Here is a 6,843-nt window from a genome sequence, read left to right as displayed (position 1 = left end):
TTCGGCAAAAACAGGTCAGCCACTGCACCTAATTCAATTCGCCTTGCGGAAATTTCTAGAACGCAAATTCCTGCACCGTCCTATCGCAAACTGGATGATTGTTATTTTTCACCGCGTGTACTTAACTAGACAACCGCTTATGCTTCTTGAAGACTAAATTATAAGAAAAACAAAACGCAGGAGAAAGCGTTCTTCTGTGTTCGGGTTTTTGCGCTCATGTTAATTATGCAGTCTACGAAAACTGGAACCCAAAGCCATCCGTCTCCTTCTTATTTCACGCTAAAGACTGCACCTTGTATGGGCTAACTTATACCTGACCATGCACAAAGAAGCGCACCACTGATTCTTATGTTTTTTGTTTGTTGCCCTTCCAACACATAACACAATGTGATCAGCCAAACCAGAGGCGGTTCGTAGGGAAAATGACTGACTTTGTGCTCTTTTACTTTACTTACAACACTTCACATTTTTCACACGACGATCCCTTCCGAGTTTTGGAGCGTTAGCTTTTGAACGCATAGAAAAAAAATCAGCAGTGGCTTAGCTTAGTTAAGCCTGGTAATTGCGAAAGCAATAGCTATGGCTACGCCTAGGTTCAGCTGGTGGTGTAGCTGGTTGTGGTGCTTGTGGTTATGCTTATGGTTATATGCAGGGATTCACTCTGGCCACGGCATGTGGTTCAATTATTGTTTATTGCGGGGTACTACCTGGTTATTATATTGTAGTGAACCACACAAGAACACAGCCAGTTTCAGTCTCCACAAGCGAGCACGAGCAGCGCAGCGGCACTTCGTCTGCATCCTTCATCCACCGCAAGCACCTGCCGCTGCCATCTGCTGTTCTCGATGTTCACGGTGGCTTCACGAAGCTACTCATCTACAATCCGTCCCCACGCCCGATTACTCTGCTACGTGGGGAATCTCCCGGTTCCATTCAACCAGCCCACCTTCTCTCTGACCTGGATGCCTCCGAGACCTACCGCAGTAACTACATTGATGCTCTGCAGTCCGATCCGACGCCTGATTCATTGCCAGACGACTTCTTCCGAACCGCCATCGATGACGCTCTTCCTTCCACCTACCGGACTCGGCTCGTGGCCCTTTTACAGACATTTCGCTTCGCTTTCGACGCCGCCCACACACCTCTCGGCCGCACTTCCACAGTCGCGCATTACATTCAGACCGGCTCTAACTCGCCTTTTCGACAGCGCCCCTATCGTGTGTCAGCGGCAGAGCGTCGCGTGATCAATGAACAAGTTGAGGACATGCTACAACGTGGTGTAATTCGTCCATCACGAAGCCCCTGGTCTTCACCAGTGGTGCTAGTGAAAAAGAAAGATGGCTCGTTTCGCTTTTGTATTGATTACCGGCGTCTCAACAAAATTACCCACAAGGACAATTACCCCCTTCCGCGTATAGACGACGCTCTTGATTGTCTCCAAGGTGCCGAGTACTTTTCATCTCTTGATTTACGTTCAGGTTACTGGCAAGTACCAATGGCCGCCTGTGACAGAGAGAAGACCGCATTTGTGACGCCGGATGGCCTCTATGAATTTAATGTGATCCCCTTCGGTCTGTGCAATGCGCCCGCCACATTCGAGAGGATGATGGATAACATCTTGCGGAAGTTCAAGTGGTACATCTGCCTCTGCTACTTGGACGACATTGTTGTCTTTTCCACCGACTTCGCTACGCATCTAGAGCGCTTGCGGCAAGTTTTGGTTTGCCTTACTGACGCCGGCCTGACAACTGAATCTCAAGAAGTGTCACTTCGGTGCCAGGGAGTTGACTATTTTGGGGCACATCGTCTCTAAGGAAGGTGTTCGCCCTGATCCGGCCAAGCTGCGCGCAGTGGCGGAGTTTCCTAAGCCGGTTTCGCTCAAGCAACTTCGAAGCTTCATAGGTCTATGCTCCTATTTTCGGCGCTTCGTGCAGAGTTTTGCTTCGATAATTGCACCCCTGACGAAACTACTCGGAGAAAACAGTGACTTAACTGCGTGGTCGGTCGAGTGCGACGAAGCGTTCAACGCCTTGCGCCGTCTTTTGACTTCGCCACTAATCCTTCGCCACTACGACCCGACAGCACCCACCGAGGTCCATACTGATGCGAGTGGCGTTGGCCTCGGAGCTGTCTTGGCACAACGGAAAAACGGTTTTCACGAATACGTCGTCGCGTACGCGAGTCGTATCCTCTCTAAAGCTGAATGCAACTACTCAGTTACGGAAAAGGAGTGTTTGGCAATTGTGTGGGCATTAACAAAATTCCGACCCTACCTTTACGGTCGCCAGTTTGACGTCGTCACGGACCACCACGCGTTATGTTGGCTGTCCTCTCTTTAAAGACCCGTCTGGCCTCGCACGATGGGCTCTCCGCCTACAGGAATTTGACATCCGCGTTATATATCGCTCTGGCCGTAAACACATGGACGCCGACGCACTATCTCGTTCTCCCGTCTCCAACGAACCTGCTTGCTCTACGGCGGCTGATCCCGTCCTCTCCTCTCTAACCATCGCTGAGATGCCTGCGGAGCAGCGAAATAACCCGTGGCTCGCATCTCTTATCGAGATCGTGTCCACTCCTCCTAACGCTGCTGCGCCTTCTCGGGCTTTACGCCGTCAAGCACCACACCTTGCCCTACGAGACGGTCTTCTCTACCGCCGCAATTATATGACTGATGGTCGACGGTGGCTTCTCGTCATTCCACGCCATTTACGACGTGAAATTTGTACCTCTTTCCATGCCGACCCTCAGTGTGCCCATCCTGGTGTAGTGAAGACGTTTCAAAGGATCTCTCAACGCTACTATTGGCGCGGCATGTACGGTTATATTCGCAAATACGTCCGCTCCTGCATCGCCTGTCAGCGCTGGAAGTCATCCACACCTCGTGCTTCTGGCCCCTTACAACCACTTCCATGCCCGGCCCGCCCTTTTGACCGCATTGGCGTTGACCTTTACGGGCCACCCCTGCACGGTTTCTGGGAACCGGTGGATTATCGTCGGCATCGACCACCTCACCCGGTATGCCGAGACCGCCGCTTTACCCGCCGCTACTGCCCGTGAAGTTGCCCTGTTCTTGCTACATCATTTTGTTCGCCACGGCGCGCCGCGAGAGCTGCTGAGTGACCGAGGACGCGTCTTCCTTTCCAACGTCGTTGAATCTCTACTGGCCGAATGTCGCATCATACATCGGACCACAACAGCCTACCACCCTCAAACAAACGGGTTGACTGAGCGCTTCAATCGTACTCTCGGAAATATGCTGACGATGTACGTTGCCGCCGATCATACTAACTGGGGCGCTGTCCTTCCTTTCGTGACATACGCTTATAACACCGCCACGCAGTCAACTACTGGATTTAGCCCTTTCTTCCTCCTTTGTGGGCGTGAGGCGTCGTCCACGATGGACACTATTTTACCATATCGTCCCGACTCCTCTGAGTGTACTCTCCTTTCAGACGTTGCCAAACATGCGGAGGAATGTCGCCAGTTGGCCCGGTGTTTTACATCGGAATCTCAAGGCCGCCAAAAGCATCACCGCAACAAAGATCAGACGCCACACGTTTTTCCTGCAGGATCCCTTGTTTGGCTTTGGGTTCCCGGCACCCCACCGGGATTGTCATCAAAATTTCGGACCGAGTATCACGGCCCCTACTGCATTGTCCGTCGAACCTCCCCTGTGAATTACATCGTGGAGCCACTCACTACCTCTTCGGACATGCGTCATCGCGGCCGCGAAACTGTGCACGTGAGCCGCCTCAAAACGTACTACGATCCGCTCCTCTTGCCCTCGTTGCCAGGATGGCTCATCCTCGCTCCGGGGGAAATTGTAGTGAACTACACGAGGATATACGAAGACGAGGATAAGGACGACGAAGTGCCGCTGCGCTGCTCGTGCTCGCTTGTGGAGACTGAGACTGGCTGTGTTCTTGTGTGGTTCGCCGTGAAACTTCGACAGGGCTATTATCCCTGTTAAAGCACAGTAAAAACTCCCTTTCAATGTGTATAACTAGTAGCGAGGCAAGGAGTGTCGTGGCTGCAACGATGTACTTGGCTGTGTACAACTGCCGCTCCGGCACCGGCTGCAACGGCATACTTTACGCCAGCAGAAGTGAAAGCATCCCTGGAAACTGCGTTGGTTCCACCTGCCCAACGTATCCAACGTTGCACCGCCGGCGGTAGCTGCGGCTGCAGCCTCATAATTCTTCTTAGCTTTAGGAGCATGTGGCACAAGTGCAGCTCCGCCCGGCCGTAGATCAACATTGGGCTTAACTCTCGGTGTGTAAGGGCGTACCCGAACCTGCGCCCCAAACGTCGTTCAAAACGGTCTCACAACAGTCTCAGGGATGACGTCACTCCGGCTGTAGCGCTCCCTCACGAAGGGAGCGGGAGTTAAGCCGCGGCTGGTAGCTACTGCCTCGCGAGCCGACGGCGCGAGTTGGGGCCCTGTTTTTGCGGCGGATGGGATGACGTCACTCCGGCTGTAGCGCCTCTCGTGGAAGGAGCGGGAGTTAGGCCGCGGTTGGTAGCTACCGCCTCGCAAGTTGATGGCGCGAGTTGGGGCCCCTGGTTTTGCAGCAGATGGAATGACGTCACTCCGGCTGTAGCGCTCCCTCACGGAGGGAGGCCGCGGTTGGTAGCTACCGCCTCGCGAGTTGACGGCGCGAGTTGGGGTCCCTGTTTTTGCGCAGCTGTGCTTGGCGGCGTGCCAAAGGTCACGCTAAAGGTCAATGGTAGCTACCGCCTCGCTACGCGAAGGGCTGAAAAGTGAAAGTAGTATTGCTTTCGCAATAAAAAAAAAACATCGGTAGAGATAGTATTTGTCACAAGCTGCCTCACCTATAGAGTGGAAGTTACGGGACCTCCTTCCTCGCATGTAGAGCGGAACTTACGGGATCTCCTCGCTCCTCCTAGCATGCTTCGTCATGATGTTCGGGACAGCGACTGCGCGTCCTTGACGCGGCCACAGCGCAGCCAGCCGAGGGTATAAAAAGGCAAACCGCAGGCTTCGGCACGATCGCGGCAGTGCGTTCTGGGAAGATTCAGTCACAGCCGATCTTGAGGGAGAGCGCGCTCTCTCCCTCGAGACCGGCCGTGATTCGGGCCTCTCTCGTGGCCGCTCTGGCAAAGTGTCTTGTGTTTCACCGAGCCCGCGATCAACTCATCGTTTCTCCTCTTGTACACCCGCCGCTACCGATCAACTCTGCGCAATTCGACTCCTCATCAAATTTTCTTTGCTACCCAATTCTTGGCCGATCCCCCTCTGTGGGTATGTGCCATATGCTATTTGGTCAACAAAAACCGCAACACTGTCACGTCATACCCTTAATGGCCGTGTTCCCCTAATTTTCATTTTGCGCCTCAAACACAATGAGGATAATCTGTTTGGGCAGCACCTAGCGTTTGGATGCCTGTCCTGTGCAAGGGCTTATAGATAGCGAACTCACCTCGTTGAATGTCGTTCGGTCCCCGGTTTTCCCACTTGCTTCCTGTGAAATTCTTATAATGGTCACTGAAAAGCCTCGGAATTGTGAAATCTTCGGCAAACTTCATCACTCGACGAGTTCATCATTATTAAAGCAGTTTTTCATAGTATGACGCATTACATGATGCTCCTCAAGCGACACATAAAGGAAATTCGCTTCACCTTTTACAAGTATTTCGCTTACTGGACCCCAGGCACAACCATATGCGATATTTGAGTTGATTTCGTGCTCACAAATCTTTTTCCTGCGTTATAATGCCTTCGAAATTGCCCTAAGTGTTACGTTTCTCCCTTACTCGTTCATCGATCGCGCGTTACACAATGCAAAAAAAAAAGTGAGAAGACTGCTACCACATTCAAAAATGAGAAATCTGAGCGTACCTCTTCGGGTACTTTGGTTCTGCTATATTCTTGGGTAAAGGATTTCAGGGAGAGAATAGAGAAATATGTACCTCTATACTTGCAGCTAAAGCCTGCTCTATATTTTCCGCCATGTAACTGTTCTTCAACTGCTACTCATTTCCCCAATTCTAGATCGTTACAATGGAGGTGCAGGCATTACATCTGCTAGTGCTGCTATATATATATCAGCATATTTTCTACTTTGAAAGCACACATAAAAGCCACGGCTTCTTCACGGGCTCCGTTCTTTCAGTCCCTACCACTTGACAGACTCCGTTTGCTTCGAGACTCGCATCAAGCGATCCCTAACGTTCCATGGAACCTGGTGATACCATCTTTACCAAGGTCAGGCTTTCCACCATCTAGCCAGGACTTCTAAGAGTACTGAAGCGGCGCCACGCAGCGCTAAGCCTGCAGGAACGCAGACTGCCGGCATGCCTGACCGCACCCTGCATCAGCTGCAGGGGGCTGCTGCACCCGCCTCATCGCCGCCGAACCTCACCTATGCATCCCAGACGTGTGCCCCCGAGCCCGCATCTCAAGGCATGCCTGACCGTACCCTGCACCAGCCGCAAGGGGCTGCTGCACCCGCCGCATCCCCGCCGACCCTCGTCCATACATCTCAGACGCACACCCCCGAGCCCGCGTCTCAAGTGTTTCCGCCGCCGCCTCATGGCCAGCCAGCTGCGTCGTCTGCTTCAGACTCGCCTCCTCTCCATGAAGTGACGGCAGGCGCCTCTTCTGACCCGCTAGATCTCACGGCTGCTGCAATCCACCCGACCATGGACTTCACTCCATCCCCGGACGATGGCTGGAAAACGGTTGGTGCCACTCGCAAGGCCGCGAAACCTGCCAGATCTCGCCTGGACATCATATCGGTCGGACTGCAGCTCCCGCCTGGCACCCTATCCCCCGCATCCGGCCCTACGAACTGCTTAAAACTATAATCGATGCTGCCA

Source organism: Amblyomma maculatum, chromosome 9 (assembly GCF_055883805.1).
Source record: "Amblyomma maculatum isolate TAMU_Amacu chromosome 9, ASM5588380v1, whole genome shotgun sequence".
Classification (NCBI taxonomy): domain Eukaryota; kingdom Metazoa; phylum Arthropoda; class Arachnida; order Ixodida; family Ixodidae; genus Amblyomma; species Amblyomma maculatum.
Note: the sequence above shows the minus strand (reverse complement) of the source record.